The sequence below is a fragment of the Bos javanicus genome, chromosome 15 (assembly GCF_032452875.1).
Source record: "Bos javanicus breed banteng chromosome 15, ARS-OSU_banteng_1.0, whole genome shotgun sequence".
Lineage (NCBI taxonomy): Eukaryota > Metazoa > Chordata > Mammalia > Artiodactyla > Bovidae > Bos > Bos javanicus.
The window spans coordinates 42,039,249-42,052,046 of NC_083882.1; the positions used below are offsets into that span (position 1 = coordinate 42,039,249).

The 12,798-nt window shown below is 43.1% G+C and overlaps 1 non-coding gene across 1 annotated transcript; it reads right to left on the reverse strand.

The window, feature by feature from the left end:
- Positions 1–11,933: 11,933 nt before the first annotated feature.
- On the reverse strand, positions 11,934–12,006 carry TRNAG-CCC (transfer RNA glycine (anticodon CCC)). Its single transcript has one exon. It is a non-coding gene; the product is annotated as a tRNA-Gly (tRNA).
- Between the last annotated feature and the right edge of the window lie 792 nt (positions 12,007–12,798).

Consider the following 12,798-nt stretch of genomic DNA (forward strand, 5'->3'; position numbering starts at 1 on the left):
CTTAATCCACGATTCTGAGCTTGCCTCCCCTCCCCCTCCCCACTGGTCATCACTAGTTCATTCTCTGTATCTCTGAGTCAGTTTCTATTTTGTTATATTCATTCATTTTTTTCTTTTTCAGATTCCACATATAAGTCGTAAAATGCAGTATTTGACCTAATAAGTCTCTTATTTCCCTTAGCGTAATGCCCTCCAAGTCCATCCATGTTGTTGCAAATGGCAAAATTTCATTCTTTACTATGTCTGAGGAATATATTTTATATGTATATAAATATATATTTATACGTAACTTTTTGCCTTTTTCATACCTACCAGGTTGGTAGGTGAACAATATGCTACTGAGGTAGGGTGGAAAAAGTAACTACAGAAAGAATGAAGAGGCTGAGCCAAAGTGGAAACGCTCAGTTGTGGATGTGACTGTGGTGGTGAAAGTAAAGTCCGATGCTGTAAAGAACAGTATTGCCCAAGAACCTGGAATGTTAGGTCCATGAATCAAGGTAAATTGGATGTGGTCAAACAGGAAATGGCAAGAATGAACATCAACATTTTAGGAATCCGTGAACTAAAATGGACAGGAATGGGAGAACTTAATTCAGATGACCTTATATCTACTACTGCAGGCAAGAATCCCTTAGAAGGAATGGAGTATCCTTCATAGTCAACAATAGAGTCTGAAATGCAGTACTTGGGTGCAATCTCAAAAATGACAGAATGCTCTTGGTTCGTTTCCAAAGCAAACCATTCAATATCACAATAATCCAAGTCTATGCACCAACCTCTAATGCTGAAGAAGCTGAAGTTGAACGATTCTGTGAAGACCTACAAGACCTCCTAGAACAAACACCAAAAAAAGAGGTCCTTTTCATCATAGGGGACCAGAATGCAAAAGTAGGAAGTCAGGAGATATCTGGAATAACAGGCAAGTTTGGCCTTTGAGTACAAAATGAAGCAGAGCAAAGACTAACAGAGTTTTGCCAAAAGAATGCACTGGTCATAGCAAACACCCTCTTCCAACCACATAAGCGATGACCCTATACATGGACATCACCAGATGGTGAATACCAAAATCAGATTGACTATATTCTTTGAGGTGAAGATGGAGAAGCTCTATATAGTCAGCAAAAACAAGACCTGGAGCTGACTGTGGCTTAGATCATCAGCTCCTTATTGCAGAATTCAGGCTCAAATTGAAGAGAGCAGGGAAAACCACTAGGCCATTCAGTTATGACATAAATCAAACCCTTATGACTATACAGTGGAGGTGGCAAATGGACTCAAGGGACTAGATCTGGTAGATAGAGTGTCTGAAGAACTATGGACAGAGGTTCATAACATTGTACAGGAGGTGATGACCAAAATCATCTCCAAGAAAAAGAAATGCAAGAAGGCAAAGTGGTTGTCTGAGGAGGCCTTACAAATAGCTGAGAATAGAAGAGAAGTGAAAATCAAAGGAGAAAGGGAAAGATATACCCAGCTGAATGCAGAGTTCCAGAGAACAGCAAGGAGAGATAAGAAAGCCTTCTTAAGTGACCAATGCAAAGAAATAGAGGAAAACAATAGAATGGGAAAGACTAGAAATCTCTTCAAAAAGGCTGGAGTTACCCAGGGAACATTTTATACAAAGATGGGCACAATAAAGGACAAAAATGGCAAGGACCTAACAGAAGCAAAAGAGATTAAGAAGAGGTGGCAAGAGTACACAGAATTATACAAAAAAGGTCTTATGACCCAGTTGACCTTAATAATGTGGTCACTCACCTAGAGCCAGACATTCTGGAGTGTGAAGTCAGTGGGCCTAAAGAAGCATTACTACAAGCAAAGCTAGTGGAGGTAATGGAATTCCAGCTGAGCTATTTCAAATCTTGAAAGATGATGCTGTTAATGTGCTGCACTCATTATGCCAGCAAATTTGGAAAACTTAGCAGTGGCCACAGGACTGGAAAATGTCAGTTTTCCTTCCAATCCCAAAGAAAAGCAATGCCAAAGAATGCTCAAATTACGTATAATTGCACTCATTTCACATGCGACTAAGATTATGCTCAAAATCCTTCAAACTACGCTTCAACAGTACATGAACTGAGAACTTCCAGATGTACAAGCTGGATTTAAAAAAGGCAGAGAAACCAGAGAATAAACTACTAACATACTCTGGATCATAGAAAAAGCAAGGGAATTCCAAAAAATCATCTATTTCTGTTTCATTGATTATGCTAAATCCTTTGTCTGTGTGGATCACAACAAACTGTGGAATATTCTTAAAGAGATGGGACTACCAGATCACCATACCTGCCTCCTTAGAAACCTGTATGTAGGACAAGAAGCAATAGTTAGAACCAGACATGGAACAATGGACTGGTTCATTGTCACCCTGTTTATTTAACTTCTGCACAAAGTACATCATGTGAAATGCCAGGCTAGATGAATCACAAGCTGGAATCAAGATTGCTGGGAGAAATATCAACAACCTCAGATATGCAGATGATACCTCTCTAATGGCAGAAGGTGAAGAGGAACTAAACAGCCTCTTGATGAAGGCGAAAGAGGAGAGTGAAAAAACTGGCTTGAAACTCAACATCCAAAAAACTAAGATCATGGCATCCAGTCCTGTTCAGTTCAGTTTGGTTCAGTTCAGCAGCTCAGTCGTGTCCGACTCTTTGCGACACCATGAATCGCAGCATGCCAGGCCTCCCTGTCCATCACCAACTCCCAGAGTTCACCCAAACTCACATCCATCAAGTCAGTGATGCCATCCAGCCATCTCATCCTCTGTCGTCCCCTTCTCCTCTTGCCCCCAATCCTTCCCAGCATCAGTCTTTTCCAATGAGTCAACTCTTCGCATGAGGTGGCCAAAGTACTGGAGTTTCAGCTTTAGTATCAGTCCTTCCAAAGAAATCCCAGGGCTGATCTCCTTCAGAATGGACTGGTTGGATCTCCTTGCAGTCCAAGGGACTCTCAAGAGTCTTCTCCAACACCACAGTTCCAAAGCATCAATTCTTTGGCACTCAGCCTTCTTCACAGTCCAACTCTCACATCCATACATGACCACAGGAAAAACCATAGCCTTGACTAGACGAACCTTTGTTGGCAAAGTAATGTCTCTGCTTTTGAATATGCTATCTTCATATTGGTCATAACTTTCCTTCCAAGGAGTAAGCGTCTTTCAATTTCATGGCTGCAGTCACCATCTGCAGTGATTTTGGAGCCCCAAAAATAAAGTCTGACACTGTTTCCACTGTTTCCCCATCTATTTCTCATGAAGTGATGGGACCGGATGCCATGATCTTCGTTTTCTGAATGTTGAGCTTTAAGCCAACTTTTTCACTGTCCTCTTTCACTTTCATCAAGAGGCCTTTGAGTTCCTTTTCACTTTCTGCCATAAGGGTGGTGTCATCTGCTTATCTGAGGTTATTGATATTTCTCCCGGCAATCTTGATTCCAGCTTGTGTTTCTTCCAGTCCAGTGTTTCTCATGATGTACTCTGTATATAAGTTAAATAAATAGAGTGACAATACAGCCTTGACGAACTCCTTTTCCTATTTGGAACCAGTCTGTTGTTCCATGTCCAGTTCTAACTGTTGCTTCCTGACCTGCATACGGATTTCTCAAGAGGCAGATCAGGTGGTCTGGTATTCCCATCTCTTTCAGAATTTTCCACAGTTTATTGTGATCCACACAGTCAAAGGCTTTGGCATAGTCAATAAAGCAGAAATAGATGTTTTTCTAGAACTCTCTTGCTTTTTCCATGATCCAGGGGATGTTGGCAATTTGATCTCTGGTTCCTCCACCTTTTCTAAAACCAGCTTGAACATCAGGAAGTTCACGGTTCACATATTGCTGAAGACTGGCTTGGAGAATTTTGAGCATTACTTTACTAGCATGTGAGATGAGTGCAATTGTGTGGTAGTTTGAGCATTCTTTGGCATTGCCTTTCTTTGGGATTGGAATGAAAACTGACCTTTTCCAGTCCTGTGGCCACTGCTGAGTTTTCCAAATTTGCTGGCATATTGAGTGCAGCACTTTCACAGCATCATCTTTCAGGATTTGGAATAGCTCAACTGGAATTCCATCACCTCCACTAGCTTTGTTTGTAGTGATGCAATAGTTTCCCCCAAATCCCACAGCTCCTAATTGAGGCTCTGTTTTCATTCAGGGTTACTGGTTGGTATTAGCCAAGCCTGATCAATCCTGCCAAGAAAGGTGAGGAGGTATATCAGGAGCTTGGAATCCCCTCACCTCTCCTTGTCAAAAAGGAGCTTATGGTCCTGGTGAACCCCAGGTTTTTGGGCATGGCTCTCACTGGAGAAAGGAGAACCTATCAAGGAGGTGTCTTCTGGGTCCCATCCTACCCTGGTGCAATGCGGGTGAGTGATCTGGGAAGGCTGAAGGAGAAGGGTTGTTACTCAGCAGTAATGGAAGAGAGTCCAGCCTGGCTCCCCAAGCAATGCCTCTAACAGGAGAGACCACCCTCTCTTGGCTTCCTGGGGCAGTTGAGGATAAATGAGCAAACTAGCAGAAGGTAAAAATTAGCTTTTCCAAGGGACTTCCCTGGTAGTCCAGTGGCTAAGACTCCATGTTTCCAATGCAGGGGGCCTGGGTTTAATCCCAAGTCAGGGAACTAGATCACACATGATGCAAATAAGATCCATGTAGCCAAATAAATAAATGAATAAATACTTAAAAAAAAGAACTATGTTAAAAAAATTTTTTTTGCTTCTCCTAGAGGGCAGGGCCTTGGCAATCCTTGGCCACTTTTCCCATGCTGAAATCCTACGTATTTTCTTTCTGACTTACACAGTCAACACATTTTCTTTCTTTCTTTTTTTGTGAGTGTGTGTGACTGTTTTTCTTTTATTTATTTAACTCATTTTCATTGTAAAATAAAGTTCAAACAGTATGGAGTAAAAAAAAAAAAAAAGAATGTTCTCCTTTATAACCTTAATCCCATTTTCTCCCCATAGGAAACAACAGCTAACAGTTTGACTCGCAGCCTGCCAGACCTCATGGATCTTGAGGCTTAAATGTATCTCAGATGTGTGATATACATGTATCACACTGTATTTATGACCCTGGAGCTTATTTGTTTGTTTGTTTTTTCATTTTATGATAAATCATTGACATCTTTTGCTCATGTCAGCACATACAGATCTAATCCTCCCTCTTTTCTAATAGCTGTTTAATTTCCATAGTATATGTGAAGGAAGGAATAAAAAACTGTGCTAAGAATAACCACTTTTCACTGCCTTCTCTGGAGTGGGGAATGAGAGTGTATTGAATGGAGCATTTGGCAGGTTTGAGTGGAGGAATGTTGGGGAAGGAGTTGTGGAGAGCAGAGTTATTCTTTATAACGGTGGTGGTAGGGGGGGTGGATTTGGAGTCTCTGAGACCATGTGAGTGGAAAAAGGAAAAGGGGAGTCCAAGGTTGCTGGCAAGATGAAATACGCGTGTCCTGCACCGTGATCCTGCCACACAGCCCTCGCATCTTTTTTTTTAATTAAATTTATTTTTACATTACAATTGTAATTTATTTTTAATTGGAAGATAATTGCTTTACAATGTTATGTTGGCTTCTGCTGTACGACAACGTGAATCAGGTATAGTATACATATATCTCCTCCCTCCCGAGCCCCCCTCATCCCACCCCTCATCTCACCCCTGCAGATTATCACAGAGCACTGGGCTGAGCTCCCTGTGTTATGCGGCTGCTTCCTGCTATCTGTTTTGCACAGGGTAGTGTATATAGGTCAACGCTACTCTCTCAGTTCGTCCCACCGTCTCCTTTCCCTGCCGTATATGTAGGTCTGTTCTCTATGTCTCTGTCTCTATTCTTGCCCTGTAAATAGGAACATCAGTATCATTTTTCTAGATCCCATATATATGCATTAATATACAATGTTTGATGTACTCTTTCTGAGTTGCCTTACTCTGTATAACAGGCTCTAGGTTCATTCACCTCTCTACAGGTCCTCACATCTTTGGTAAGCTTACTAAATTTATGAATGAATATGTTCCTCATCTCTTGTGCATATATCCTTAGAATGACTTTGCAAGGGTGCTATTACTGGATCAAAAAGTAGAATTTCTCTATGGTTCTTGTGACATTGTTCGTTAAACTTATCCCAAAGAGCTGTAAGAATTACATTGCTACTCATAAAATTTTGCTTTTTCAAAATGTATATTGGATTAGAATATACATCTAAGGATATTCAAAATGTTTATCCGTGTCCCACAAAAGATTGGTGAGGAAGTCCTGCAGCAGTGTGAACATGGGTGAGTAGAACCCAGAAGGGAAGCAAGTCCCCTGCCACCAGCTTCCTGAAGGCTGGCCTTGGTCCCAAATGATGAACCCATAAGCTCATATCTGGGACCTGAGACACTCCAGGAAGTAGTGGTGGCCCATTGATAGTGTCTGAGAAACACTCGGGAAGTGGCTGGGCGTTTTGGTACCCTATCTTGTAGGAAGTCAGGGCCTACAGTCAGAAGAGAAATGAGGAAAGCATGTTCTGTCTGGAGCTGTTAAAGACTTCATGACCTTGGACGTGAACTAGACCTAGTAGCAGCAGAGGAACCCCAAGCGAAACTCAGGATGGCTGTAAGCCTGCAGCTGGGCAACTGCCTTATGCAAGATTTCTCCCATTTGCTTCATCTGCACATGAGGAGTTATTTCTCCAGTAGTTAGATGAAAAGCCTCTTCTCTTCTCTTTGTTGTTCCCACCAAAGTCAAGCCCATGACATCAGCCTCAGAGACCAGTTACTTCTGACTTTGAGCAACATCTTCCCTGAGGGGCTTCTGTGGCCTGTCCTCACCTTTCGGCCTTGAATTTCAGCTACCCTGGTCTCTGTGGATCCCAGATCCTGCATTTCTGCCCCTGTCTTTTACTTATTCCTCTCCAGGCTCAATTTTTAATAGCTACCCATCTATTTCTCGCCTGCATGGAATTCTTATTGGCTTCTCTTGGTCCCCAGTACCATCCACCTTGCAGATCCATGACTGAGCCTGTCAGGTCCATGAATACTGGCCCCACTTCCTTGCCAAATCCTGTTAGCTGGATCTCATCTGTCAGCCCTTGCTGACCTGTTGTCCACCCTGAATCCTGCGTGGCCATCTGGAAACTGCCAAGTGTGGTCCATGTGGTCCATGCCAGTGGCATGTCAGGAAATCCATTGAGTTGACAACAGTGAGTTGAGCATGTCCACATGGGGAGTGCAGCTACCAGGCAGAGCTCATGTGAGCCTGGTTCCCACGATGGCCTTATTCATAACTCTTAAGGCAGTGGTGGGTGGTATAGAAAATAACAGGGCTTTCAAAGTCAGGCAGCAGAAGTCAAATCTTGGCTCCATGATGTAATACTTTGGGCAAGTTTCTTAACCTTTCATAACCTTAGAGGCCTTGTTTGGAAAAATGAGGATTAAAAAAAAGTTCCTAGGGACTTCCCTGGTGATCCAGTGGCTAAGACTCTGTGCTCCCAATGAGAGGGGCCCAGGTTCGATCCCTGGTCAGGCAACTAGATCCCACGTGCTGCAACCAAGAGTTCTCATGCTGTAATTTAAGATCCCATGTGCCACAATTAAAGATCCTGCATGCTGCTGAGAATCCCGCATGCCACAGCTAAGACCTGGCACAGCCAAAGAAAATAACTAAATAAAGATTTTTAAAAGTACCTGACTCATCAGGCTGTTGTAGGGCTAACTGAAATAAGTGATCGTGATTTATAGTGAGAATTTCTCAATGGTGAGAGTATTCATTTGCTAGGGATAGCATTACACAGTACCAAGCACTGAGTAATTCAACAACAGGAGTATGTTGTCTCACAGTTCTGGAGGCCAGATGTCTGAATCAGGAGTCGGCAGGGTTGGTTCCTTCTAAGGGCTGATCAGGAAGGATCTATTTGAGGCCTCTCTCCTTGGCTTGTATATGTTCATCTTCTCCTGTGTCTTTTCACATGGTGCAGAGTATGTGTATGTTTGTATCTGTCCAAATTTCTCTTTTTATGAGGACACCAGTCACTGGATTAGGCCCACCCTAGAGACCTCATCTTAAATGATTACATCTGCAGCGATCCTATTTCCAATATGGTCACATTCTAAGAGGGTTAGGACTTTAACATAAGAATTTTTGGGTAATACAATTCAAACCATAAGAGTAAGTTATCATTATTTGTTAGGAGCTCTTGTAAAGCCCTGATAACTGATGGGATTTTAGTGGAATTCAATGGTAACCATTCAACATTCGAAGTGAAGTGCCTTCTACTGAGATAGCGGTTATATCAGTCACACATTGGTAGTGGCAGGCCTGCGGGGCCCCACAAGCCTCCAAATTTATGTGTAGGACCTAAACTTGTAGATGTTCTTATTTTCCCCTTTGCCCTAAGCTGTGGTGACGGTGATGGTGGGTAGTGATGGTGGTGGTAAGCTCCTAAAGTGTCAGAGAGGCTATCCCCAAGCCCGCTGTCCATGCTGGATCCACAGAGCCCAGAGTTGAGGTCAGATCCCAACTCTGTTCACCTCCTTTCCCTTCTATTTTCAGCCCAGGACACTGTGAAGAAGCTTCATACCTCATGGCAAATTACAGCCTCACTGGTAATTCAATCCCTGATAAGTGAAGGGGATGTCAGCTACCTATTCTCCTTGCTCTATAGGAAATCTAGGTTCCTATGAAGGCTGGAGGACAAGCAGGGCCAAGAACTGACAGCTGGGCCTTCTTTATGCCAGACCAAGGGAAGTGGGGAAGCTGAAAGCCAAAATGATGTCGGGTGTGTACAGAGTGGAACAGAAGACCTTTGATCACTGGTAACACTTATGCACACCCCAATACATTTGATGCTATGCATGGGAGCCCAAGGTCATGGCTGAGTCTCCCTGCCTGCTCCTTGCTCTTAGAAGGAGGCAAGAACATAGGTGCTTGAGTCTGGGCTGCACACTTTCAGCATTAATGTGTCAGCATCTTAACACCGAGGAGACCTGAGTTTGGACAGTTGTTGCTCTGCTTCTCACCAGGTCAAGATTCTATCTCTGAACACCGTGGCAGGATTTATGTGACTAGAGACAGTAGTGAACCACTGGGATGTGGCCAAGCCCGAGGACACTGCAACTTCCTCTCCAACTTCATCCCTGGGGGCACACTGGCCTTGTGAGGACACAGAGCCAGGTTCTCAACTCTTTTTTTCTTCTATTAAAGGGAATCCCAGAATTCCCTTTCTGATTTCATCTTCTGGATCAGCTCAGATTTAGAAAATATTTATTGAATATACATACCATGCTAGCAATTTAATATATGTCTTCTTTGGAAAAGCATCTATTTGAGTCTTCTGCTCATTTTTTAATTGGGTTGTTTGTTTGTTGGATGTTGAGTTGTATGAATTCCCTTCTGTAAGTAATTGTGATTTTGGTATGCCTGTGGAAAGAGGTGGCTTCAGGGTCTTCCTATTCCATCTTGGCCACAAACCAGCAATCTTTTGCAAGAAATGGCATGGACTGTTTTTTTTTTTTGAGAGAAGTTATAGGCATTTAGGGGATTCTAAAACTTCCATTTCACATGAGCTCATTAGTCTCTTTTTTTGGCCTGTCACTAGTTAGGGCAGTCGTTCTCAAATTTCAGTGGGAATTTCTTAGAAAGCTTGTTAGAAATGACAGAACCCCCTGCTCTACAACCCTCAATCTGGAATAGAATCCAGGAAATTCAATTTAAAGCATATGTAATAGGCAATTACATGTTGAGAAGCACTACTTTAGGAGAAGCCTTCCAGATGTAAGCCTGCCTTGACAGAGTAACTAGGGGAAGGCCCACAATCTCAATTTTATAGAATTACATTTTTGTTTATACAAGAGTTTTTGTTGAATGCAAAACCCGAATATAATAGTATTTTTAGGCCATCAGGGGACTTTTCCTTTAAGTACACTCACAAATCAGAAGAGAAACTTCTCTCAGCAAAGTGTTTTCCTAGTTTTGATTCAAAGCATACGGTCACCTTTCAAAGGGTAAACGTTAGCATGCCATTTGTTCAGATGCAGCGGTAATTGCTAATTTTCCAAATGCCAAGTGTGGGGCTGCTTAAGGCCTTGAACAATCCGGGCCTGCCACAGAAAGACTCTGGCACTTGGAGTATTTTCAATATTTTAAAATTCCTGTGTTGTTCTTTGCTGAATAGGTTTGCTTCTAGAAATGGGACCTCTCCTTGTGAATTAGGACAAATTAGCCTGTGCTCACTGTGCACTTGCTGGAGGGTCTACTTTGGGGCTCTGCCCCTTTCCTAGCAGAGCTGGGCGCTCCCAGTGCAGAACTGGGGGCAGAGAGTTGCCTTCGGAGATGGACTAGAGGCAGGTAGGTGGCCAGTCTTGGCAAACGAGGGAAGGGCATGGAAGCCAGGACGCTGCAGACAACCTTGACCTTTTGGGCTGGTCCCAGACAGGTTTAAACATTTCAACTTTCAGGATGTGGAGTCAGAGAATGGGGATCTTTGTTTGGAGAGGCTCCTGGCATTGCAGTAGCAGGAGTGTACAAGAGAAAACAGGCAAAGACGCAAAAAAGAAATGGTGTCAAATTAGTAGAGGAAAAGGGCTGAAGAGATGATGTCAGAGCAAGGGCATCACAGGGAGGCAAGCAAATCTGGTTTTGAGAGAAAATTCTGGAGCTAAAGAGGTTTGGGTTTGAATCAGAGCTCTGCCACCTGCTAGCTGTTGGAAAGGATACTTCACCTTTCTAAATCTTAATTTCTGTAAAATAAGGGAAGAATACTATTTACTTATAAATTCTTGTGTGGGTGGTGGTAGTGGTTTAGTCGCTAAGTTGTATCCGATTCTTGCTATTTCATGGACTGTAGCCCACCAGGCTCCTCTGTCCATGGAATTCTCCAGGCAAGAATACTGGAGTGGGTTGCCATTTCCTTCTTGGGGATCTTCCTGAACCAGGGATTGAACCTGCCTCTCCTGCATTGCAGGCAGATTCTTTACCACTGAGCCACCAGGGAAGCCCCAAATTCTTGTGTAGATTAAAGTAATTCATATGAAGGGCGTAAGAGGGCTTATCTGGCATGCATTACTGTGGATTGACTGCTAACTGTATAACCATAAACCACCTTCACCTTCTTGATTTTGCATAAAATTGTTAGGAACTGCCTTCCCGACTTGGTGTACAAGCAAAGTCATCTTCTTTGAAATTTCCAAGTACCCACAATCCTGCCTTTTAGCTGGAAGTCCAGTATCTTCCACTCAAGACGTCTTTTCCCTTGAATTTTCTAATAACCTCAGAGGCTTACTCAGTCCAAACATACAGTCTTGCCTCCAAATCCCAAGCAAAGAACTCTAGAGCCTTATCGGTCCAATGATGATGTTGCTGCCCCTGTTTCTGTTTCCATCATATGGCGTCACAGTTGAAAAAAGTCTCAAATAGTTGTGATCATTGCCATAGCAATGCCTTCATTGGTCTGGAACTCTCTGTGGTAGATTGTCTTTACCCTCCTTGTGAAAGGGTTGTATTTTTCACTTCGCTGATGTCCAGCTTGGCCCTATGACTTGCTTTGGCCAATGAAACGAAAGTAACACAAGCTGCTTCCAGTCAGAAACTTCAAGAGCCATCACTCTCTTTTTCTTCTGCCACAAAATTGGCAATGTGGGGTTACTCCTTTAGTTTGAGTCCTGGAGAGAAGAGTTCATGGAGCAGAATGAAACCACATCCAGAATGTAACATGCCTAAGACATAAACCTTTACTGTTGTAAGCTGCTGAGAATTTGGAGTTTTTTTGTTACTATAGTATAACCTTCTCTAATTGACTGATATATCCTCTTGAGTCACAGGAGTGTCTCTTATTTAGGTTCTAAAGTTATAGCATTTTTGGAAAGATTTATTTATTTGGCCACATCAGTTCTTAGTTGTGGCACGTGGGGTCTTCAGTCCTCATTGTGCATGCAAACTCTTAGTTGTAGCGTGGGGGATCTAGTTCCCTGACCAGGGATTGAACCTAGTCCCTCTGCATTGGGAGTGCAGAGTCTTAGCCATTGGACCACCAGGGAAGTCCCCTAAAGTTATAGTTCTTTTAATTCATATGTTTGACTCAGGCTTTATACCCAAAGCACACCACTACATCAAGGTGGCTTGGTTGAGAGGGGCCTGCAGCCTCCGTTACGAGCTCCACCCTCCCCAACCCCTTTCCTCTGTAACTACTGAGGCTCTTATCACAGGTCCCAGCCCAGACCCTCACTATGTGTGCCCCTCTGGGGCCCTTGGTATCACTTTCTGCTCACAGATTCCAACTGGGGCCCTCCCAATACATCAATGAGATTGCAATAATATTCCTGCAAAAAGAAAGGGTTAGGGGCTGAATGCCCTTGCTTCCTGTGCAGATTTACCACAGTGGATGTATCACAGATGTTTGGGAGAGATAGTCTTTGTCAGACTACAGGAGTTTGTTACATCTCTTTCCTGTGTACAAGTGCTTATTTGCCTTATATTAGTTAGGGGAGGTCACTTGGTTGATTTTTCCCCCATAGTAGATACAGTCTACCCCAATATAGTTTGCTATTCCCACTTCTAATGACAGCAAAAATTATAGGGTTTTTTTTTTTTTAAGTCCACATTAGCAGCCCCTCTGTTATTTGTAGATGTTATATGGAGGTCTTAATGAGAGGGCCTGAGGGCAAAGCGAAGAGGTAAATGATTCACAAAGAGGCAACATCATTTGTTCTACCCCATTCTCCTTTTCTCCTTCTGCTGCTGCTAAGTCACTTCAGTCGTGTCCGACTCTGTGCAACCCCAGAGACGGCAGCCCACGAGGCTCCCCCGTCCCTGGGATTCTCCAGGCAAGA